Source organism: Cavia porcellus, unplaced genomic scaffold, assembly GCF_034190915.1.
Source record: "Cavia porcellus strain 051 isolate PalLab524CR breed Dunkin Hartley unplaced genomic scaffold, mCavPor4.1 scaffold_32, whole genome shotgun sequence".
Taxonomy (NCBI): Eukaryota; Metazoa; Chordata; class Mammalia; order Rodentia; family Caviidae; genus Cavia; species Cavia porcellus.
The window spans coordinates 19,809,781-19,835,514 of record NW_026947515.1 but is presented as its reverse complement, the minus strand read 5'-3'; the positions used below and the strand labels follow the sequence as shown (position 1 = coordinate 19,835,514).

General features: G+C 47.3%; 1 long non-coding RNA gene across 1 annotated transcript in view; it reads left to right on the top strand.

Moving 5' to 3' along the window:
* The window catches only part of LOC134474440 (uncharacterized), a 28,086-nt gene extending 2,922 nt beyond the window's left edge, over positions 1–25,164 (top strand). The window contains exons 2-3 of the long non-coding RNA XR_010045328.1: positions 21,929–22,214; positions 24,038–25,164. This is a non-coding gene — a long non-coding RNA (uncharacterized LOC134474440). The remainder of the gene's footprint in view (positions 1–21,928; positions 22,215–24,037) is intronic.
* Positions 25,165–25,734: the final 570 nt, after the last annotated feature.

Below are 25,734 nucleotides of genomic sequence, written 5' to 3'. Positions count from 1 at the left end.
CAAGAATCTAATCTTTTCAGTGTTGGCTGTGCTCTTGACTTCTACACACTGAAACTGGTTGGAGCAAAAAGAGACATTCCATTCACGCAGGGGATATCTTGGCCCTCACCTGGCACAGTTAAGGCTATCCCAAAAGCTCATCAATTCACTGTGTTGATCAAAGGCAAGAGTGAACATTGATTATAAAAGTTAGTTTGCACTAAGGAGTAATAATCTCAAATAGAAACAACACACATGGCTGCTTCTGTGGGTACACATGGTATAAAGCTGGTAGAGGGATTGGGGTTGCCTGTACCAACTAGAGTTAGTAAGCTCCATGTGAATCAAAATGCTGCTATTTTCACTATTCTGTGGGTCAGAAGCAGCACCGTGGTCATTACTCAGACTGGCAAGATCCATGGTATTGACCCAGACAGATGGCTCAACCTCTAGGGTTGATGGGAGACCAATAGCCCAGAATCCTGAACTCCTATATCCAATATAAATGGGAATCTCCCAAATGTATCAAGTCATTACCATTCTTTTTTTTTTTTTATCGGTACTGGGGATCGAACTCACGACCGCCTGCTTGCAAGGCAGATGCTTATGCCGCTGAGCTAAATCCCCAGCCCCAAGTCATTACCATTCTAACGTGCAATGCCATGAAAGAAATACTGTACTAACGAGCAGAACTAATGTATTTTCCAGGCTGCCCTAGACAACCCCGTAAAGCATGAGTCCTGAAGCTCTTTACAGCATATGGCCAACTCCATGGATGGAGTGGCATGTCAGAGACAGTATCCTAAAGGAAATAGACTGAGATGACCCAAGCCACTGAAAAGGGATTTAGAAAATTTCAAGAATAACTTTCCAAAGTGTGGCACCCCTGAGCACCTGGCCTGAGACCTAGACCACGCACCTTGCTTGCCCAGGTCTCAGAGAAGTTATATAGAAATACAGCAGTTTCATGTTTGCTACTGCTCCCTCTGAGAAGTAATGTCTAGTACCATTCCCTCAGAAGCTGAGATGGCAAACTCTGTGGTCAGGTGTCTATTGCTACACAGCAGACTACATACTAAAAATCCAGAGGCTTTAAGTCATCCATTTTACTATATTTCTTGCTTTCATGGAATAGAGACTTAGGCAGAGGCTCAGCCAGGCAGTCCTATTTCATGTGGTTCTAGAGTTCCACAAAGCCTAAGAAGCTAAGTCTGAAGAACCCTGCAGCTTCTGCCCAGCCTTGTACAGCACCCACTTTAAACCCTGGACCACCATGGAAAAGTCCATCTATCCTGAGGCTGTCATATAAAGGCCTCGTGCAGGAACTCTGTTCAACATTTCCAGCTGAGTCCAGTCTTCCAGCCATTCCCACCAAGTGACGAGACATAAGCATAGCACCTTATACCTTCTACGATTGTCTGCCTGATAGCTGAATCACACCACATGACCTCTGTAAACTCTGTAAACATGGAATAGAATGGCCAACTCAGCCTCTGCCTGAACTCTTGTCCCATGGATGGATGATTCTTAAGCCTGCAAATTTTGAGGTTAGTTTGTTTATATAGCATTAGATGCCTGACCTTGAAGAATATATGTTCTAGTTGGATGACAGGGTACAGGGCTTATAAATAGTAACAATGCAAGATAATGTAGGAGTAGGAAGGACAACTCAGGATGCAGGAAAGGAATAGATGTGGGCTTTCCAAAAGAGATGAGTTTTCAGCCGTATCGTTAAGTAGAAGATGGAGATGTATGGAGAGGCAGTCCTGAGTTGTTTCTGGTGAGTACAGAAGTAAAGCAAGAAAGGTGTTGGCAAAGCCAGCAAATAATTTAGGTAGTCCTCCTGGCTAGGGCAGAGGATTTCTGTAGTAAAAGAAGGTACAACTATAATGCTGAGTTAATCAAGTTACAAATAGGAAAAATGCTTTGCCCCTACACTGTGACACAGAGAACATCTTTAAGGCTTTAGTCTTCAGGTGATGGGACACTACTTTTTGTCCCATAAATAGTGTTGCCAGAAAATCAATGTGGTATTTTCCTGTCTCTCTTCCTTTTGTTTGAACTTCAAGAGGTGTTCTAGAGTTCCAGGATTTTGGACACCAGCTTAGCCTGTTCTCTTTATGGTGTGACCAACTTAGAACACAGCCCTCTAAAGAGGACTTCTTTACCATCCACATTGATGAAACTTAATTCCTGACTCTGAAACCATTTGGGTCTTTATGATCCTCTTAATCAGATTGCACAGAATGATTCTTCCATCCCTTCTTCCAAACCATCAATATGCCCTCTCTTCCCACACCCTGGTCATCCCTGGCGTGCCTTGGTGATCCTGGTGATCCTGTGTGGTCCTGAGCCTGTAACTCCTGTTGTCTGCTCCACTTGGCCTAATGTGCTTTACCACTTTGCATGACTGGTACCCACTGTGAATATGTCTCATTCTCCCTACTGAACTATAAGAGCTGGTTAAGAAACCTTTATCATCTCTCAGCAGTTCCCTCAACTTTCTATAAATCCTCTTCAGTGTTCCCCCGCTAAAACACAGACTTGAAGTGTCAGACATAGTATGCCTTTTGATAGGTACTTAGTGCCTCAAGGACACAACAGTACACCCTCATCTTGGTAGATAGAGCCTCCTAAATGACCTCTTTCCCTGTCCATTTTCTCTGTCCTTACTGGAGAATCACAGCTCTCACAAGAGTCTGGCATCTTATGGCCTTCCCATGTACTCTTCCATGTGCCTCAGACACCTCCTTCTGCCTTGGGCCATTTATCTCTTAAGTCTTAGATCTTGCCTTGGAGAACGCCTTCAGCACCCTGCCTGGGTTCTGTCCCTCTTCTGTCCTTCCTTGCACCTGTCACTCCCTCTTGGTACTCCTTACAGATATCCCAATTCTCTGCCTACCATCCTGGGCAGAAATATATATTTTATGCTTTAAATGTCTCAGAGCCTAGGACAAAGTAGGTGCTCATTAAATATCTGTTGCCTTGAAATACATTTCGTATAATCAATTCACTATCTCTGCTTGGCATTTCAGAAACTCAGAATTATCTGAAAACTGACTTTTAGGTGATTTAAAAACTGCCCTCAAGGGCTGGGGATTTAGCTCAATGGCATAAGCGCATGCCTAGCAAGTACGAGGTTGTGGTTCAATTCCCAGTACCAAAAAAAACTACCACCACCAACAACAACAACAAAATTGCCCTCAGCAGTGGAGACATTCTTGCTGAAGGAGTCGTCATTGTAATCAGTGCAGAGAGTTACCTAAAGTGTCTTCTGTTAAAGCACTTTCACAGTCACTTATTCTGTGCTCACAGCCACAAACTGAGGCACAGGACTGGATTCATCACTGTGGTTGTGTAGACAAGGACACTGAGCTTCAGAGAAATGGACTTTCTTTCCTAAGTTACCCAAGCTGTAACTCAGTAGTAGAAGGGGACAAAGACCAGTCTGCAACCACATGCCACCCTTCAGGTACCTGTTCTGTCATCCTGCCTTTTTGACCCAGAGAGGGCCTTGTCACAGATAAAGAGGATACCTCTGGATTACTTCCACTTTAGGCAACAACAACTGCTCTAGTGACCTCCCACCAAAGCCTGAGAAACATCATCTCAGCACCTTGGGATGTGCATTCTAACCCTTTGGGCTGAAGCTGAACAGACAGCAAGGATGGTATTCTTAATTCAAAGGCTGTGATGGGCTGAGAAGCACAAGCATTTTTGTGGCCCCCTCCAGGATCCACAGGTGGAGGGATATTGCCCCAGGTGCTACAGAGTTGGGAAGGGGTCTCCCAGGAAGCTGTCCTCTGTGGAGAGTATCAGCAAATTGTCTCATGTAGCCATAACAGCCAGGAGCGGGACAAGGAGAGATGGGTTTTGTCTAAGGAAAGCCAGTGTATTGTAAACAGGATAAAAGGGGCTGAAAAGCCCCACTTATCACTTACTAATGTGTACCCTGGTCATTGAGGAGCTGGATCCCTACCAGCAGCTAAGACTGAGGGAAAGAGGATCCCTAATTAACCCCATCATCTGTGAGTAGGCCTAGGGCAAAGGTCTGGCCCTTTCCCTTGCTAAATGATTCCAATAATCATTGGCATTCACAGGGCTCAGCAAAATTTCTAGAAAGCCCTCCTTAGACTGGAAAAATGCCTTCAGAGTCCCCTGTCCTTTGGAGCCGTCTGGAACAGGAAGTACATATTAGAGAAGGGCTAGAGGGAGACAGAGGTGACGTGCATATGGGATCATTTGCAGGGAAGAGTGGTAGTCTCTTGGTCAATGGATGAGCTTCATTTAAACTTGAAGACTGAATGAGAATTTTCTCACTGGGCTCTTAAGAATAATGTTCTTGTGGCTGAGGATATAGCTCAGCTGCACAGCGCCTGCCTAGCAAGTGCAAGGTTGTAAGTTTGATTCCTGCTACAAAAAGGGGGGGGGGCAGTGCAGAGGGGAAATTGTGGCAGGAAACAAACTTATGGGGCCTGGCAAAGGTGCCAACCTAGCAGTCTTCTATTCTACAGTCCCCTAGGGCTTGCTCTGAACGTGTTTTGAGTCCCTGTGTCATCCCCGTTCATCTCTACTATCCCATGGCTCCTGAGGGTTTCAGGAATGAGGTGAGAGGCAGGGTGTTGAGTAATTTCCTTGATAGCCAGAAAACTCCAAAGCCTGCATCGGTTTACATATTTTCCCACAGGGAAACCAGCCCACGTCACGAAGTTCAAAGCTCAGCTGGAACCTGCTCTAGTCCAGGGTGCACTTCCCCACCTCTGTAGTGACATGTGTTATGGTCTTTATCTAGATGTCCCCCAGGAGCTTCAGGTGCTCATTGGCCGGGCTTTTGAAGAGGACTGGGCCACGGGAACACTACAACTGACTTGCTTTTAGGAATTGGGACCTGGTCAAGTGAGACAGGCAGCTGGAGAGTGGCCTGAAAGGTTATCTATATACATTTTCCAGCTCCTCCCTTCTCTCTCTTCTTTCTGGATGCCATGGTATATGAAACCTTCCTCTGCTCTGCTCCCCTGTGATGCTGTTCTGCCTTGGAGCCAGCGGATCATGGATTAAAAGCATGGGCCAAAATAAAGCTCTCTTCTTCTAAGTTACAGGCATCCTATATTTGTCCCAGGAATGAGAAAGTCACTAAGACAACATGCCAGCAGGGTGGACCTGCAGACAGGGATTGCAGAACCACGGGCCTGGAATCAGAGCTCAGGAACTTTTCTCCCTCTGGATTGCCTTCATCTTGCTAGACACAGGAGAAGCTCAACCCATACCAAAAAGTCACCAAAAAGGGTCTCTCCACTCTTCCCCAAGAACCCAGGCCCACTGTGCCTGGTGCCTCCCTTGAAATGAAGATCCCATGGCTATGGTGTAAGCCATACTATCTAGACCTGTACTGTGTGAAGGTGGTGAGACCCATGTGGCACTGAGCGAGCACTGAGTGAGCACTTGAAGCCCGGCTAGGGAAAATTGGAATGAACTGTGTGCATACCAATACCCTGGCTCTCAAAGACAATACAAAAAATGTGAAATAACTTGACTTTTTATGTTTATTCATGTTGAAACAATATTTTGCATGTATTAGGTAGTGAAAAAATTACTGAAAATAATTTCACCTGTTTTTTTTTTTTTGTTGTTGTTGTTGGAGAGGATGTGTTAGACGTTCAACCCAAGGCCTTGCCTAATCATTTCTTTTTCTTTTTTTGGGAGGGTGATATCAGGAATTAAACTCAGGACATCACACTTGTCAGGCAGGCACTGTGCTGCTAAGCTAAATCTTTAGCCTTCCTTTTTTTTAATAATAAAAAAATTGGCTGAGGATTTAGCTCAGTGACATAAGCGCCTGCCTAGCAAGTGAGAGATCATGAGTTCAATCCCCAGTACCACCACCAAATAAATGAATAAATATATAAAAATTTTTAAAGGATTGTATTTACTTAGAAGCATTTAGCGTGTCAACCAGACAACTGCAACTTTTCTCTTTTTTGCAGCTAGTGTGATATTCAGTTAATAGCAATTATTTTGTGTAAGCTGCATCAAAGACAACTAAAGACAAAAAACTGCTATCCTCATATATAACCAATTTGTGCTGTGCAGCGACAAAAACCTGCTTTGTAGCATCTGGGGATATAGGTCAGTGGGAGGAGGCCTGCCTGGAAAGCACAAGGTTCTGAGTTCACCTTGCAGTACCAAAACAAAACAAAAGAAAAAGAACCTGGTTTAACTTTCCGTACCAGTTTACAACCCCATACTGTATGAGGCAAGGTTAGCGGCTATTAAAAATACCACTAGGACAGGGCTATCTAAAAACACATTCATAGTGTATTACCTATCCAAAAAATAGATACTGTACAGTTTAAAAACAAATCTTACACAGCTTTATGTTTCAGTATTTTTCTTTAAAAGGAGTGAGTTGTACACAAGGGGCTTAAATGCCTTATAGACAAGAAAAAACACAAGAATCAGTGTATTCATCATCTTCTTCTTCTTCTTCTTCTTCTTCATCCTCTTCATCTTCCTTCTCCCACACTCAGTCCCCATTAAGCCAGCCCCGAACCCAGTGCTTCCCAATCAGGGGTCAGGGCTTCTTCCTCCCTTCCCCTATTCTCAGGCATCCTGGAGGCAGGCTGGCGATAATTTTGCAGCTTTGAAAGGGAAGCGCCTGGGACCCTGAGGCATGGGAAGAAGAGAGTCCTCTAAAGAGAAGGCCAGACAGCAGGTATGCCTCAAAGGCCTCCTTCCTGCTGCAGGCCATGGGGCCAACGTGTCCCAACACTGACAGGCTTCCTAGCATGAGCCAGACCTCACAGAGTGAGGTGCGTTTAAAGGAGGGACAGAAGCTTCCACAGGAGGGTGGGAGCTCATCCATCAAGAACTGACAAACAGCAGGGCCATACCCTGCCAGGATGGTTGGCTTCTAAAAGGGTCTTCTGTAGCTCACCACCCCCAAAATCTTACCTCCAAGAATCAAGCACATTCCAGTGGTGGTGGATTAGCGGGATGGCAACCCATCCTGGGTTGGCTCCCCCCTGTTCTCCCACTGTGCTAGGACCTCCCCCCTACCCCCACCAGGAGGATTTTTGTCCCTGTTTTAAAGCAAATAGCACATATTTTGAGAGGCACGCACATTTATGACTTTGTTTTCATTTAAGTCAGGGGAGCTGAGTTGCACTGAGAGTCTCCGAGCCTTGCTTATGCCAAGAACTGGGGCTAGAAAGTAGGAAGGCCCCTCAGACACTGGCAGAGCCCAGCGCCTGCACCTGGCGTGCCCTCCTGACCCTCAAGAGATGCACAAGTTCTGACTAATACACTAGTCTTGACTTCTATGCCACATCACTTTCTAAAATTCCAGTTATCTGAGGTCAACTATAGTCAAAAAATAGTAAGTGGAAATTTTCAGATATAAATAATTTATGTTTTAAGTCATTTTTTACTACATTATGTTGTTATAACGATAGTTACTGTTTTTCATCTCTTACTATGCCTAGTTTATAAATAAAATAATTTTTTTTTGGTACTTGGGATCAAACTCATGACCTCATGCTTGCCAGGGCAGGGGCTTATGCTGCTCAGCTAAACCCTTAGCCCTATAAATCAAATTTTGTTATAAGTTTATATGTATAGGGGGAGGCATGGTAGTGTGTATATAGGTTTCAGTTCCATCCATAGTTTAAGGCATCTGTATGGTGGGATGGCTGTATTCACTGCCATAGTCTACCAGGTGGGAGCAGGGCATGGACTTCCTCCACCTCTTTCTCTCTGAGGAGATTCCCACAGAGAACCTGGCATCCTGAAAACAATGGATACCAAGCCTTGGAATTTTTCAGAGAGGTATCAGAAAAGTCTGTGTTCGAATCCTAATTCAGCCTCCAGCTGACTGTTGTCCTTGGCAGGCTACTTGAATTATTATTAATCGGTTGGTGCTTCTAGTGTATTCCTGATATAGTACAAAGCCAACTGGCCTTGCCACTAGGGAACTAGGTTGAATCAGTAGTTGGTTTTTTATTCGTGGGGTGGGGGGTGGGGGTAACTTTACTATTCTGACCTTTAGTTTTCTGGCAAGTATTTTGCAAGGACTAAATGAAATTGTGTGTTTGGAAGGACATGGCATAACACAATGCCTCCATTAGATGGGGATTATCTCTGTCTTCTGCTTTCCTAGTTCCCTAAGAACTTGCAGAGGATAGGCTTGATTACCTAACCACTGTGTAACCATGATATCTCCCAAATAGTGGGCCCCACACAGGCTCTGTGACAATGCTTGGCTTTTATTTTTGTACTTAGGGAAGGCAGAGGTGCATGTTACCTAAGAGCATTAATGCTGCAGCCTGAATTCAAATCTGAGTCCTGCCACTTACTAGATGGGCAACCCTGGGTAAGCTGTTCAATGTCTCTGTGCTTTAACATCTTCATTTGTGAGCTGAGCGTAATAATAGCACCTTTCTCAAAGGTTTGTTGGGAGGTTTATGTTTTATTCATATTTATAAAGGGCACATGATAGTGTCATAGAAGTGCTTTGGTTAGTAAAACTTATCTGCTGACTTCCCAGCCAGAGATGGCCTGGTTTGAACCTTTTTCCTAACAGAAGAGGACAGTCGTGTCTGTTTTCTTACAGAAAAAGCAAGAGAGTCACCCTCCAGATGGGAATGAGATATAGGAGGACTTGACTAGGGTTCTGGGTCTTCCCTCCCGCTCCTCCCATACCCTGGGCCTTGGCCAGGGCTTGCAGCACCTTCCTGGGTGGGGTCCCTTGGGTTTAGTGGAGACTAGGCTGGGCTGGGAGCTGCTCCTCATGCTCAGGAAAGGAACGACAGGCAAGGAATGATCCGTAACCGCCCAGTGGCAGCACAAAGGTGGCGCAGGAGGAGCTTCCTCTGAGAGAGGAAGGGAGAAGGTCAGCAGCCCACATCCGGCCCTGCCTATTCCTCCCAGATGCTGTGGAAAGATGGCCTGGCCTCTCATCATTGCTGGGTGGGGTCCTCTTTCCTTCACACGGGGGCAGGTCCTCTGGTCGCTGGGCACTCACAGGCACTTGGTCCCCCTTCACACACACACACTCGGAGAGCACAGGGACTGCAGGATAAAGCAACCAGTTGATGACCTGGATATTTTACTTTCTCCTGGGCTGTCCCAGGCTTCACAACCCCACCATCTAGATTTACAGTGGCTGTAGAGCATGATGGAGTCCATTGCCCTAGATAGTTTTCTTTCTCTTCCATGGCCACAGATGCAACACCAGAGCTTGCTCTTTGTTTATGTGTGACACCTACCAAAAGGATCAGCCTATGGCTTTATAGTGTCCTTCTAACTGTTGGCCACTCTTGCTGGAGAGAGTTATCTCAAGTACTCTTTCACAGAGTATGAAATGGAATGTGTGACACAGGCTGGCTAAGGTCATCTCACTAGACCAGTGCAATTTGTCCCTTTATCCAGTGTAGAAGCAGGCTTTGGAATACTTGGACACCTGCTCCAACATCCCAGAGCTGATTCCTTTATGGTGGGTCAGGCAGCTCTTTCTCTGTATATTGAGAGGCAGTGGTCCGTCCAGGGAAGAGCCCTCAGGAGATGGGAGTGACCCTCCTCAAAGGAGAGGCAAAGTTATGCAGGAGAGCCTGGAAAAGGCTGAGACCTTTCTGGTAAGGTACAACTTTTCCATTTGGCTCCAAGTACAGCTAGGCCTGTGTCCATTTGGAGGCTTCAGGAAGATCTCCTGAATTAAGAACTTTATAGATGTTCAGTCCATTCTGACTTTGATTAAGGCTACAATGAGAATCAGAAGAACAAATGCCTGTACAACATTGCTATAAGAGCTAGTGAGCTCTATCCATTCATCTATCAATCTGTTCATCCATCCATCTGTTGAGTACCCATAATGAGCCAGATTTGGTGTTGGAGACTGGAATTCCATGGAGCAGAAGGCTGTGGTCTTTAGTTCCAGTACAGGAGATAGCATCACTCAGTCCTACCTGAGGTAGCTTAAATAAGAAGGACATAAAGTTATTTCACAAAACAATAAGGCAGGGCTGGGGATTTAGCTCAGCAGCATAAGTGCCTGCCTGACAAGTGTGAGGTTGTGAGTTCGATGCTTGGCACCACCAAAAAAAAAAAAAAAAAAAGGAGAAAACAATAAGGCCAAAGAAGGAAGACATGTTTATAGATTAACTGGGGCTCAATAGCATCATTGAGATCGCAGGTTTTTTTAGTCTTTCTGCCTGACCATCTTCCAAATACCTGCCAGGTCTCCTCAGAGTATCAGTGTGATTGCCACACTTCCACAAACCGCAGGCCAACCTGTAAATAACTGAGACATGTAAAGAATAATTTCTTCTTGTGACCCTTTTTAAGAGAAGAGCTCTAGGGCCAGGGATTAGCTCAGTGGTATAAGTGCCTGCCTAGCAAACACAAGGTCACGAGTTCAGCTCTTTCCTATGATTCCCAATAGAGTCTCCCTTCAGCTGTCATAGCTAGCTCCATTACCTGCCTCTGCCTAAATTAATCTCTGAAAAGGGCAATGGGTTTAACACACCTGGCTTAGAGAGGTCAGAATTTGGCTCTGAGATGGAGGCAGAGATGCTTTCCCTAAAGGAGGTTAGATATCTGATCAAAACCAGGGTTTTCTTCATCAAGAAAGGGGATCTGACTACCAAGTTGGCTATTCACAGTGTCTGAAGGCAACCAAAAAAAAAAGATGGAGTGTTCTGTGCTTGTTCCCTCTCCCCAGGTGCAGATTGGTAAACCCAGCCCTGGTTTTCTTAGCTCCTTTCTCCATCTCTTTGTCTTTCTCCTAAACTGACTGCTTGGCCACAAACTGCTCCTTGTTTGTTGACAAAACTTGGCCAAGTGAAAACTTCCAGCTGTAGCATTTTCTTTCTCTCTCTGTCCTAATCTTACACATAGCATTGAATTACACTGAACCCTAAATCTTCAGGGAAAAATAAATTCCAGTTTACTGTCCTGAATCACCTCAACTCGCCAACCCCATCCATTTCCTACAAACTTGACATGAGTAGACATCTATGAGCCTCCATTTCTCATAATTTCTTCCCAATTGACAGCCAAAGATTAGACTTGACTTTGGTAAGGGGAGAAACGACACCCAAACTGATATGTTCCCCGATGGCCTGCCCAGAAGGAAGATGCTTCCAAGAGCTGTGGATGAGATTCATAGCAGGCACTATGAGGAGTCACAGTGAAAATGTCCCGGACAGTACCTGACAGCTGGACACTGGGGAGGGAGCCAAAGAATTGGTGGCAAATGACTAAACCCTCACTCAGTTGCCCTCGGTGTGAAGAGACACCATAATGTGATATGGTCCCCAGGGATCTGGCATAGGAAGCCTGGAGAAGCTTTCTGTGATGCCTTCTGCACTGGATTCAAAATCAAGGCCTCTTCTTAGAGGTGCAGGCTCTGTAACAGGCCTTGCCTGCCCCCAGGGTTTACTCGTCTTGCTTCCTGGCAGCCTCAGCTGCAGCTACACTGGCCTTGCTGTGCTTTAGATGTGCAGGCTCGTCCATGTTTGGGTTCCCTCTACTTCAATAACCTTTCTCCGCTCTTAGCTCAAAAGCCAGTTTTTCAGACATATTTTCATGGACATCTAGACGGGGTAGTCCTTGTACTTTTACTTTCATTGTGCATAACTGATATATACATTTTAGGCAAGTCTTTGTCTGTCTTGATCCTCACTCAGTCTTAGAGCCCAGAGCCCAGAGCTTGACTTGTTGGTAATGTTCAATTCTGAATAAGTTATCTGTGTCACAGTCCAGGTCATGTTTCCTTGCATGAGATATGAAGAAAAAAGGCGTATGTCTGCTGCCAATGTTTCTGATAGAGGTTAGTTGGCATGGTGGCCTTACCACCCTGCCATGTCCTGCAAAGCCAAACATACTGGAATGAGTTGGCCTGAAGAAGCTGCTATAGACTGTCTTATCCAGGATCTCCCCTTTCCTTCCTCCTCATCTTTGTACTCACAGGGAGATTATACTACCAGAGGGCTTGAAAAGGAGCAGTTTTTGGGTGGAGATTGTGATACTATAATGCTATCTGGTTACTATTGTATCTAATAATAACAATCCCTACACACACTCAAGGGACAGACACTGTACTGTGGGGATAACACACAGATCACACAGAGGAAGATTGAGTGACTTGTTTAAGGTCCCTCCACTAGCAGGGGAATAAGCTGAGGTTGTGACCTCATACTGGAAATCTCCTGCCCTTAACCACTTCACTAGACCCCCACCTACCTCCGATGTGGGGTCACTGTAAGAATTATACGAGAGGCTGGCAGAAGCCATGTGGTATTAGGAGGAGAAACAAGAAGCCCATTTGTCCTTCCTGTGAGCTGATAGAAGCCATGTGAATCCTGGAAGGGGAAATAAGTAAATAGTTTACCTTTCCCATGAGCTGGCCAGCACATGGGCTGGGAGACAAGAACACCCCCTTCCCCAGTTGTTAGTAACTGAGGTACAAAAACAATTTAATGTTTGTATTGTTTTATATTGACTTTGCAGGCCTAGAGCTGGTAGTCTGAGCATCTATGGTGAGGATAACAATATGCAATATAGTAGATGTGGAGCACTGCCTTCTGTCTTGTTTTTGAAATCCAATATTGTTCTCACTGTTTTGTTTTGTGTCTTGTTTGATTGGTTTTATTCTGTTCTGTTTTGTTTGATTTTATTATGTCTGAGGGTGTGGGCAGTAATTTTGAAGATGAAAGAGACATCTTGGTAGCCATTATTGATTTCTTATTATCCGATTTGAAATTCTGTATCACTTTCACTGTTTTGTTTTGATTGGCTTTATTCTGTTTTATTTTGTTTGGTTTTATTCTCTTTTTTAAAAAAAAAGAATTATCTGAGATAATGGTCTACCCACCTAATACAAGTTCTAGTGTGTTCCATATAACCTTTTTATTGAGATACAATTGACATATAGTAAAGTTCACTATTATGAACTATACAACTCAGTGGGTTATATTCACAGAGTTTTGCAAGTTCACTAATTCATTACCTTCTCCTATAACTCAAACATAATCGCTTCCATTCTCTCCTCTCCCTAGTCCCAGCCAACCATTAAGATATTTTCGGTCTTTGGATCATCTGGGTACTAGTAACCCTATGGCATGAGTTCAGTTTTCTGACACTAAGTAACCACAAAGCTATGGGTGTTAGCCAGAATTGGGCAGACGAGAAAAGCAAAGCTCAGCCAGAGTCTGCCCCATCTTCCTGAGTTACAGCCGAGATTTACCCATATCCCAGTAGGTTCAGCATAGCTCTCTCTCTTCTGGAGTTTTGTCTTTGTCTGGCAGCTTCTGGCACATCAACCACCATGTGGGTACTGTACAGTGCCCCCAGGAACCTCTACTAGAATCATGATCTGGAGCATTTTTCTTGAAACTGCAAAGACCCGAAAGTGGTATTCCAGGGCACTTCTCCTTGCTTAGACCCTGGTAGGAAGGAGGTGGCCAGGTCAGTGTTATATGTCTCTGTCTCTGCACATTCCCCTCCCAACCGGACGCTAGACTTGAGGAGGAACGTGAGACACCGAGTGGCAAGTGCTGCCTTACAGGGAAGAAAGTCACCAGAAAGTCACCAGAAAGGAAGTCACCAGAAAGGAGCAGGCAACCTGAGCATGGGGGAGACAGAGGAAGAGCAGAGGTGACCATAATGGAGACTGACTAACTCATGATGCAGGCACCAACCTAACTTTTCTTTATCCCCAGATAGAGCCATTTCTATCTTTACGAGTTCTCTCTGAGAAACTGCTAGCATGAGGCTCCAAGCCCTCAAGCTCAGGTCAAGCTCTGCTTCTCCCAGCCCTGCCCCCCAGTCCTCAGGTGGCCACCGCTGTGTCAGGGCTTCTCGGGCCAGATGCCTTCAAATGAAGCAGGAATCTAGGAGGAGCAGAAAACATCTTTTCTGTACCTTCCATTTGCCAAGTTACCAGAGTAACTTCTCTGCAAAATGGGAATTACAGGACCTATAAATGAAGCTGTCCTGAGAACAGGATAAATCCACTGTTCAGAAAATAAAATCTAGGGAAGTCACCACCTATCTGAAGCCCTGCAAAACAGAGGCTTGTTGAGAGAATCAAGGGTATTAATAATGGCAATGGCCAGGCCAGGCACTGTGCTGAGCGCTTTAGGTGCATCAGCACACTTAATCCTCACAATAGCACATAAGATAGACACAACTCGACTATCCTCACTTCGTGGATGGGGGAGCTGTGTGTCAGCACTGAGAGGTTCAATTACTTGTAACACAGATGAAGAGGCCATGGTTTGACTGGGGCAGCCCAGTTTCCAAACCTGCATGGTTAAGCCCCAGGCTGCAACTCCTTCCTGGCTGAGTTATTTGAAAGCATTTTGTAAGGGAGGAGGCTCCATGTACCAGTTATTATAAGTCATTGATTGGGTGGGGGAGAGAGATCCCAGCCAGCAGCCTCTGAAATGACCGGAGGCTGAACCCAGGCTGGGCTTCTTGGCCTAAGACCAGGGCGATGCCTGGGGACGAATGGCCCCATGTCCTCTTGGCCTGCCCCCGTGGAAACCTAAGGCCATCTTCCAATGGGTTCTGCTGAGGTGCAGGCAGGGGTTACCGTGGAGGAAGGTGGGATCTAGCAGGTCCAGGCAGGTCTGCTCTGCTGAGGCCACACACTTATGGTGGCTGGGATACCCCAGAGCAGCCGGCCAGCACGTCCTGAGCACAGGTCCCTGCCCGGGAGGCCCAGCTAATGACCCTGCACATTCCGGTCTGCATGGGCCTAGAATTGGCTGAAGGCAGGCCCATTAGCTGGAATCCTCCCAATGCTCACACATCAGAATGGAGAGAGGAGAAGGGAACAGTTGAAAAAGAGCTAATTATCGCTTTTATCAGAGCGGGTGGGTTGATGGGTCCTGCCCCAGGGCACCTGGGGCTGCATTAAAGATTAAACGCCAAGTTGGGGGAGTGGGGTTTGTCATTCCACAGGAGGGAGGCCAGCAGCCAGCCCCACAGAGACTTGGTGGCTTGCGGCAGCTTTAGATCTGTCAGCCGAGCCCTCTGTCCCAGAGCCCACCACAGCTACATTCCACCTGGGAACCCCTGCAGCGCCCAGCCATTCTGCCCGCCACAGTGGTGAGGGCAGGTGAAGTCCAAATTTCCTCCCTCAAGAGATGCAGGGCGGGGCAAGCCTAATTACTCAATTGGTAGGTTTCCTGGCACCTTTCCTGGGGGACTTATGACTCCTGCAGATCACTAGTGACCTGTGTGTAAGACCTGCAGAGGAAGACATGAGGTCTGGCAGGGTCTCAAGGTCAGGTAGTCTGAGCCTCCTTGCATTGCCAGGCAGGGGCCAAAGGTCCAGAGAAGGGAAGGTCTTCAGTCAGTCACACTACTATCTGTTCAGTCCTGGGAGGCTATAAATCTTTAGAGGATGGGGCTGCATCTTTGGTGCTGAACTTTATACTTAATGTGGTAAGGTTAAAGAATTGGAGTAATGGATGTAGAGAAACCGAGGCAGAATAACTTCATTATTCCATTGCAAGTCAGTAGAGTTTTGGACATATTGGTTGTTCAATGGGTGAGTGCTGCTGGACACTTAAGAGGGCAGAGTTGGCATTTTCCAAATCCTGGGAGCTAATTTACTGACCATGGAGAATTGATGGAGGTGGGTATCATGGTCTTATTGGATCAAATCAACGTATGGGTTGAGGCAGGGTTGCTGAATGCCACAAACGGACTGACACTAAGGAAGTGTCAAGCCTAGCAGCTGTGCAGTCCAGTGTGTTAGGAGTCTTGTTTTTGTCTTACAAAGATGTGCATTAAACCATCTCTGCCTCCACAGAGACACTCAAGCACGATGCACACAACCCTACTAGGAGTTAACAGTTCCTGCCGAGCCAATTTATCCCTCCTGAGGGTCTGCCTCTTTTGCCAGCAGGATGAATTGGGTTCCTTGCTCCTTTGTCTTTCTGTCATACCAGTTTCTCTAGAAGACATGTTTATAAGGGCCTGCCTAAGTCAAGGAGCCACTGACCCAACCTGTCCTGTTCACACATGCTGTCCCAGAGGCATGCCCTCTTCAACAGGACCATAAAGGCCCTTTGCTGAAACTGTATTGGCCGCATAGATAGTTGGAGAAGGCAGCCAGCATGATGCTAGGAAAGGTTTTAATATAGTAACCTGTTTCTCATAATCAAGTCCTTCTAGGAAAAATCAGGGAGTCCTGGGCTTTAGAACTATAAGTCCAACACCTAGAGTTCTCCAGTCTTTTTGTTAACTGTGTGAGTATTTGGTTATGTATATCATCTACTAGACTGGAAACTTCATGAAAACTTTCCTTCATCCATGAACCCCTGCACCTGGCCTACCACAGCAGGGCTAAATAAATCATTATTGGAGATAAGTATTTAAGGGGGTCCACAAGGGACTCACAACCAAAGGTGAGAATGAGAGGGAGGTGGGCAGACCGGCACCTGTCATGCAGGGTGGTTGGTGCAGGCATTAAATCTGACGGCAGAAGATCAAGCAAGGTGCGAGTCTGTCTTCGGAGAGTTGAGATGTCTTTTATGGCTGGATCTCAAAGGCTGAGCAGGAGTCAGATGGACAAAGAGAGGAAAATCATTCTTGGCAGAACTAGCACAACCAAAAGCACAGAGATGTCACATATAGCCAGGGCCAGGGACCTTGAGAGGCATGAGAGATGGAGGTCTGGAAGGTGGCTGCATAGTGAGGAGCTGAGGATCGGGGAACAAACAGCTAAGGTTTTTAAGTAGGCATGTCCCATGTCCAGCCACCAACAGTGAAGGGGAATTTGAAGCTCTGCAGGCTGACGTTCACATCACTAGAAACAGAAACCAGCCAGCCATGGTGGCACACACCTGTAATCCCAGTACTCAGGTGGCTGAGGTAGGAAGACCACCATGAATTTGAGGCCAGCCTGAGTTACACACGTGAATTCAAGGTCAGCCTGCTCTACATAGTGAGACCCTGCCTCAAAAACAAACAAACAAACAAAAATATTTAGTCCAAGGAGGACGCTGAAGCCCCTGCTGAGAATGATTCTCTGAATTGATGAGCAGAGGACAGAGAAAGACCAGCCCTGATGTCAGGGTGAGACTGGGCCCCCATGAGGATGTTTCTGGATGCAAGACTGACAGGCCCCAGACAGGGACGTACCTCCTGGTGGGAGAAGTTCCTCCCAGTGTACACTGACACCCTCCTGGCTGAACTGATGGGCCAGGGCAGGAAAGGTTTCGTTTGAGGGCCCTTTGCTTTCTCCCTTCTAGCTGTGTGACCCTGGGTAAGGCAGTGCACGTCCATGTGCTTCAGTTTCCTTTCCTATGAAATAGTGGGAGGAGCATTCACCTCAGGGGGCTGTGCTGGAAATTCATCAGGACACGAAGTCCTCAGCACAAGGACCTGCTGGAAACACTCATGCACATAATGATCATCGTCCTCTGGCCCTTCCATTCCCCATGTTCCTACTTTTTTCTCTTCCTGTGAACCTTACCCAGAGTGCTTGAGGGACCCCATGATTGGTGAGATCCTTGGAACTTGAGTCTAAGAAAGGCAGTTTTGTGGCAAGATCTGAGAAGGGTCACGGTCACTGATGTTGTCTGAAAGACAGATCAACCAGTGGCTGTAGGAGACATCCCAGCTCAAAGGCTGGGCCCAGTAGTTTTGTAAGGAGTGTCACCAAATGCAGAAGTCTACCACCCTGGGACCCGTTCCAGAAAAAGGGACCAAAACAGTTCCCGCTGGGGTGTGATCTGTTCTGTGACACTGGGCTACTGCACAGCAACGATGCAGATACTCAAGAGGTCCTGTTCCCTGCTCTCAGGGTGTCAGCTCCTGATGGCAGGAGCCATGGAAGGCTGTTTTCTTTTGTCCACCCAAATCTGTCTTCTCTCATCAGCAGGAATCCAGGAAAGCCCACCAGGGGACCTCACAGACACACATTCTTCCTCCCAAAGCACCCTCCAGCTGGGCAGCCCTTGGCCTTCATGGAGTACTTCAGGCAGAGATGGGAAACCACAAAAATGTTAAGCTGAGATGAAGGAACGTAATGGGCTCTAATCTGAACTGACAGCAGCATTATTAGCCAGCAAAGGGCCCGCAGGAGCAGCAGGGATAGGGTGGGAGGGAAGGGAAGCGAGGAGGAGGGATGAAGGACAAAGAGATACAGCGCAGACTTGTGTAGGGGCAGCATGAGAGGGCTGCCAGTGATGGCGTTACAGGGTCACAGCAGTGGTGGCAATGATCAATGGCACTGATGCTTGTTTACAGCGGATGATACACAAGGCACTGCTGGAAGCCCTTGATTATCAGATGCAACGTTCTTAAGGCAGGTGTTAATACTGCCCTCTCCACTTTACTGGTGGTGTCAGAATTAAGGCACAGAGAGGTTCATCAATAAAGAATCCCAACCCAGGTGGCCAGGCAGGGGGTGGGCTATTCCTGGAAGCTTCCTTTAGCACTCTATAAGGCAAAGGTTTTTCTTAGAAGTCAAAGAGATGTAGTTAACCCTTTCAAGATAAAGAAGGGTCAGGGGCTGCATAGCAGAGAGGCCTGTGTGGAGCCCTGCCCACAAGGCTGGAGGCCCTGACCACTGTTACCTAGCTGGTGCCCACCAATGCCAGGATGGATCTGTGGGTTAAGACACAAATTTCACTGTCTTCCAAGAAGAAAGAGGAGGGACATAAATGCCAGCTCTTCCTGCCGGGTGAAGAAATCACAGCCCAGATGTCCTGATGCAAAGGGACAGGATCCAAAGGGTGTCCTCTGAGGAAGTGACACCCTCCTAGCCAGTCCTGTATTTACACATAATCAGCTTCTGACCCTTTAGCCTGCCTGGAAACTGAATTTTCAGAACATCAGGGTTCAAAAACTAGGCCACAGAGCCATTCTGGTTGTGGTAATGGTTCTCTTCTCACTGTGAGGAAAAACCAAGCAGGTAAGTACAGACATCTTGAGAGGTGAGAGGAGGAGGTGACTGAGAAGCCACGTGGGGCAGAAGCCTGACATGAGACCTTGTGAAGGCCATTTAACCTTTCCATGCCTCATTTTCTCATCTCTAAAATGGGGGTAGTGATTGCAGGGCCTTGCTCCTGGCACGGTGGTTGTGAGGACAGGGAGTTAATCCGTACAGAACACCCGGCACATCACTCGTGCTAAGGAGCTTCGGTTCACCTTACTGTAGACACTGCCTGGGACCTGCAGGAGGAAGGGCTCTGTCCCTTTTCAGGTTCCTTGGTCTATAACAGGAGATGAAACCTCAGATTCTCCTACATTCGACAAGGCACTGTTCAGAGAAGCACGGACCCCAGGAACAGGACACCAGAAGCTTCAACTTTCTCTCCCTCCCTGCGCCTAGCACCCGCTTGGGGAACTGTAAGATGCTGCAGGAGAGCTGGGAGCTCCTGTCCCCCCAGGACACCCATGGACCAGGCATCTATCAGCGGAGTCAGAGGCAACATTAGGCTCCTCTCTCCTTAGGCCCTGCTCATGACAGCACACAGGGTGGGGGAGAGGTGGCGGCCGTGGTCACCACAGCGGAAGCACATTCTACTGTATGTGAAAGGCACTTTCCAGGGCAGCCCTCTAATTCTCCCAGCAGCCCTGTAAGGTTGATTTCATCAGCTCGTGGCATAACCTCCTCCCTTACTGCCCCCTTCACTGTTTCTATAAGCACACTCAACTTTGCCTTTGTTAAAAATTATTACACTTCGGCCGGGGAAATAACTCAGTGGCACAGCGTCTGCCTGGTAACCACGAGGTTGTGAGTTCGATCCCTGATACCACAAAAAGAAATAAAGCAAAACAAGACAAAAAAAAAAAAAAAAAAAAAAAAAAACCAGAAAAACCATACTGTATTTTCATTCTGTTTTTTTAATTATTTATTTTGGGAATGTAATGCGCTCACATGGTTCAGAATGGCAAAGCGATGACAAGAGACACACTGGAAAGTCCTGCTTTCCACCTCGGTTCTGTCTTCGAGTTTTCTTGCCCCAGGGAGTAGGTTGCCAGTTCCATCACACAGCGTGGTAATGCTTTGTTTATCAGTCTCTGTCCTTCAGGAGCAGGACTCTGCCTGCTTCATTAACTACTTCATTCCTAGGACACAGCACAGTGCCTGGCGGATGACAGGAGTGCTGTGCGTGCTGTCTGTCTGTCCATCCAGGTATCCATCCAAGAGACTTATTCAGAGATAGCAATATGTGGATTTTTTTTTAAATGAAGGAAGCTCCGAGAAGAAAAGTGATTTGCCTGCTTGGGTCTTCCTAATTCCCAAGACCATGTTCACTGGGGACTCTGTCTATCTATTAATGGCCATCTGTCCCTTCTTTGGACATTTGCCTGTCCTCTATGAACTAAATGCTGATTTCATTTTTCCTTTTTCTTTTTTTTTTTTTTTTTTTTTTACCGGTACCAGGGATCGAACTCATGACCATGTACTTGCAAGGCAGGCACTTATGCCGCTGAGCTAAAATCCCCAGCCCCCCTGATTTCATTTTTCAAGTGTAATTTTTAACTTTTAAAAAATTCTACCTGTACGTGTTTGCAGTACATGCACTTTACAGTCATCTTGGGGGGTGGGTTCCTGTATAAACTATAGCTTGTTTCTTTTGTTAATCCCGTCCCCCCTTTCTTCCCTCATCCTAATTTTCATTGTTGTTGATATTATTAATCTTAGCTTTGTTATGATACACACTGTTCACATTCGTTGAGGTTATTGGGTTCCTGTGCATGGCACATCCCTTTAGTCTCCTTATCTGCACGTCTCTTTTCCTTACCGCTCACTCTTGTTGCCTTGGACTCCTTCCCCATTGCGAGAGAACATCCCTTTGTCCCCTTCTTTTCTTTTTTCGTCTTTTTCTTTTTTATCGGTACTGGGGATCGAACTCGCAACTGCCTGCTTGCAAGGCAGGCGCTTATGCTGCTGAGCTAAATCCCCAGCCCCCCCCCCTTCTTTTCTTGTTGTTTTTTTGAGACAAAGTCTCACTATGTAGTTCAGGCTGACCTCGAACTCACAGCAATCCTCCTGCCTCAGTCTCTTGTGTGTGGGATTACATACGTGCACCACCGTGGCCGGCTCTAGTACAATTAAGTGGGAACACACATAGGACCTTTCTTTAAGCACCACAGAGAGAAGAGCTGTGGGTCAGGAAATGGAGCATCACCTCACAGAAAGTCCCATTGTGTCTCCCAGCCCTCACCCCATGGAACAGCACCACAGGGATGCACGCTGGGGTATTCCTATTGATCTGTGCCCCACTCCCTACCAACCTCCCTTTACTCCCCTGCAAATGCAAAGGGGCCTCCTCTGCTCTGATCTTTAATGTCTTCTCTAGTTTAACCCCCTCCCCACTGGTGCTGCTCTCTGCCAGCAATGGAATCCACAGCAGACGATGGCTGTGGAAGGATTAAAGCTAATACTCACTGCCAGTATAATCAATGCAGGTGAACACAGCCAACCTGGCCAGGTACCTAGTTCTGGCCCAGTCCAAGGAATGCGTACACAGAGCTTTGGGTCCTCGGAAGAGCTGGAAGGAGAGGTGGAAGGAAGGACAGCTAGCCCTGGGGAGCAAGTCGAGCTGAGGGTGGGAAGGCCCATGTGTCTCCTTCGGGGCAGGGGCCCAGCAGGCTGCTTTCCAGAGGGTCAGCTGGTCCCTCCTGTGGGAGCTACGGCTTCAGGCTTCCACTCAGCCTTATTCCTCAAAGTCCAGGCAAACAGGGGTTCTGGGAGCCAGAAAAGGGAGGTGGTAGAGAATGAAGGGAAGGAAAGGGAGGAGAAGAAAGGCCAGGAGCCTGGAAGTGAGGAGCCAGCATGTCCGAAAGGGACGAGGTGTCAGCTACAACAGGAAGCCTGCTACAGCTGGACACTGCTGGAGGGGGAAATGGGGACAGGGAGAGAGTATGGAGAAGAAGACTCACAAGCTGATTTATGCATTTGTCTTTCCATTCATTCATCCAGTAACACAATGGATATCAATACGGAGAGACAATTGCTAACTGAGGTAAAGACAAAAGAAATGTCAGAGTGGCCAAAAAGCTATCTGAGTTGCAGTACGGATATTGTAGGAGTCAGCCACTTACAATGAGATGTTTAAACCAGACACGGAGCAAATACAGAAGCAGGCAGCTCCTCGTACTTCCCAGCTCGGTGGCTCGTCTCTTCTCAGACCTCTGAATCCCAGTCAGCTTACTGATACCACTGTGTTGAGTCTTAAGCCTGTCCTACACATACTGTGTGACCTCAGGTAAGTTATCTAACCTCTCTGATCTCCAGTGTTTTCAGCACAGAAGCAGGAATGATACCAACTTGAAGAGCTGTCAAGACATTCAAACATAACAGTACATGAGAGGGGGACTTTGCCAAATGCTTGGTACCTGTTGAATGCGCTCAAAGCAACGTCTGTTGCTGTTGTCAATAGCAGCAGTAGTAAGTTCTTTTATCAAACCTCAGGCCTCTTTCTTCAGGCTAGAGAGGCGAACAGAGGCCATTCCCAGCATCCCCCATCCCTGGCCTCCAGCCTTAGGGAAACATGAGAAGCAGAGTTTGAGGAGCTCATGTGTGTCCCCCACACCCCTTAATCCTTCCTGAACTTGGGGGTGGGGGTGGGGTGGGGGCGGCACTGCTGCCACACCTGCACGCTCTGACATCTCCTGCCTCTGGGCAGAGAAAGCAATTTCAGAAATGACATGTTGCCAACAAGCAGAGATCAGCTTGTGAATTAAAATGTGTCCACGTCAGGTGACCCCAGGCTTGGGGGCTGGCTGCATGAAGACAGCTGAGATTAGAGGCTGTCAGCTACAGGAGGGGCCACGCAGGAAGGGCTGGCAGACTGGGACTACCATTGCTCCCCAGGCCTTTGGCCACCCTGGACTTGTTTAGGCAGGGGGGCAGGAATTCAATCCACGGGGCAGGTCTGCCATGGGTCTGACTGGCCTCCATCGCTCCACTGGCCACTCTCCATAGTGGAGCTGGTGGGGGGTCCAGCATGGCTCCCCTGAGAGGCTCTAGCATAAACACGCTAATGGACCTGAGAGAGCCAGGGAGGAATGTGGGCCCCATATCCCCCGGGGACTGGGGATGGGAGTGGGGCAACAAGACACCCAAGACATAGCCAGCTCCTGCTCTGCAGGAAGGAGAGAAAAGGGGAGGGCGGGAGGTGAAGGAAGGAGGAAGGAGAACCCCGGGATGAGGACAGAGCTCAGCAGCCATGCTGGATTCTGGTCCTCCCTGACACCCCCCCCCCCCAAGTCCCCAGGCGTTGAAGGCCCTGCTCTTCACTCCTAGGGAAGAGATGGGAAGAGGCTGTTGGATCTGCAACCCAGCTATTTTCTTGGGCCCTGGACATGGCACACAACTACTCTGAGTTCAGTTTCATGAAATGGAGATCATGGCTGTACGTACCCATAAGGGCTGCCACCCTGATTAATTAACAAAGAAATAGCCTGACCTAGGAGTTCCCCAGGCAATTGGACTCACACAGTGACATCTCCCACCTTCTAGTGATCTCTTTCCTCGTCTGTGACCTCGCTGAAGGCCGGCCTGGGTCTCACTGCCATGCCACCCCAGCACTCTGTCACACTTCCAACACACCTTGGGGGATTCATCATGTGGCTGCATGGGTGGCTACATGAAGGGACCCCAGGTGAGCGTTGGTATGAACTAAGGAAGGATCCCACCTGCTTTCCCCTTCCTGAATGTCCCCATGCTGTCTCGTGTCCTTGCTGTAGCCTTTTCCAGCCCTTCTCTAAGCCTGGCAAGCTGTGCTTGGTGTTGAGATGGCAGCCATATTCACCCACCTAGAAATGGGGCCCACGGGGAGGTTACTGTTCATGTCCTAGGGTGTCTGAGGAGCAGAAGAATTGACCTTAGGGCCATCTCAGTAGCTCCAGGACTTTGGGTCACTATAGTCACACTCCACGGAACCCAGCATAAAACAAAAACTATACTAGGGCCAGTAGGGATGAGGTCCTCTATTGGGTTAAGGAGGGAAGTGGGCTCACGATGGTGGAGGACAAATCTGACTCATGACAGGAAATCTTTAAGGTAGGAAATCTGTTCCACTTCCAGTGTCTTTGCCACCTGCTTCAGGAATCTCACCGGGAGAAGACAATCTCTTCAGCCCCTGCTCAGAGCAAAATCATCAGAGAAGCAACCTAGAAGTTGGAGAAGATTCCACAGGGCAGTGGATGAGAGCGCAGGCATGAGAAAGGCCTAAGTTTGAATCTCAACTCTGCCATTCACTCAGGAAATATTTTAAGCTCCTTGAACCTCAGTTTCTTTGTCTGCAAAATGGGAGTTACAAATCTTACTCTGCAGAGTGTTTGTGAAGATCAAAAGGAATTCCACAGGGCTGGGGAAGAAAAGAAAGCTCAACTCCATAGAAGAATGGCAACTAACAAAGAAAAGGGATGATGGAATTAGAGAATCAAATTGGATGGATTTGGGCAAGGGTCACTAGTGGATGCTGCAACTATTGGATAGAAACCACCTTCACCAAGCAATGAAATCCACGATCATCAATGAGAGGCAAAGAGACATCCAGTGGCTCCTGGCCCTCTATATGCCTGGCTAAGGACACTCAGGCAGCTTCTTGAAATTTCAGGAAACAGACCAACCTCAGTTAAGAGATGTTCCATAAGGCATCTGCCTTGAACTCTTCCAACTACCAATATCATGGAAGTAGAGTCCACTTTGGACTACAGTGGAGACATGAATGCAATGCATGATTCTTACATGAATCCTAGATCACGGAGGGAAATGTCATAAAGGACATTTAAAAATATTTTTTTGAGATAGGGCCTCATTGTGTAGTGGAGGCTGGCCCTGAAATCACTACACACAGTGAACCCAGGCTGGCCTCTAACTCACAGCAATCTTCCTGCCTCAGCCTCTCAAGTGCTGGGTTTACACCATGCTTAGGTCATAAAGGATGTTTTGAGGGTGAATTAGGAAAGTATGGGATTTAGCTCAGCGGCATAAGCGCCTGCCTTGCAAGCAGGCAGTCGTGAGTTTGATCCCTGGTACCGGTAAAAAGGAAAAAGACCAAAAAAAAAAAAAAGGAAAGTATGAAGATGGGTGGCATTGCGGATAACACTGCATCAATGTTAAAACTCCAGGATGTTGTTTTTAGGTGATTTGTGATAAGTGCGGAATTGCCAATGTCTATAAAGTTCTCTTAAGTCCAACAAAATAAATACGGAGAGAGAGAGATCCTGTGTGTGCAAATATGGCTAAATGCTTTTTAAAGGGGATACCATGGGTAGAAAGCGATCTAGTGATTGTCTCGACAAGCCCCGATCCCCCAGGAAGAGTGGCAGCTCGAGCAGCTGAAGGAGGAGAGGCCCGAGGGCCTGTTTGAGAACCGGTTTACAGGCAGTAGCAGGAAAGCCCAGACAGGCGGGGAGACTGAAGGAGGTACAGGGGAGAAAGATCAAGGCAGGCAAAAGACCTGGGCCTGCTTCCCGGCAGTGTGGCCTTTGGTTCCTTACCAACCATCCCATGCCACAGCCACCCGTATCTGTGACAAGGGAAAAGGTTGCACCACGGGTGAGGTTCAAGGTAAAAATCCGTCGGTAAGGTGAAAGCTGCTGTCACTTGTGCTGTTGAGTGTCTATCATTGCTCAGAGCCAGCTGGAGCCCGGGCTCAGGGACACTGGGCCCCAGAAATATGTTAGAACTGAGATGAAGGGGAAAAAGAAGGTACCCCCTGGGGAGCTTCCCTTCCTGAGGACCTGAGATAAGGTAATGTGGCCTCCAGTAGGACT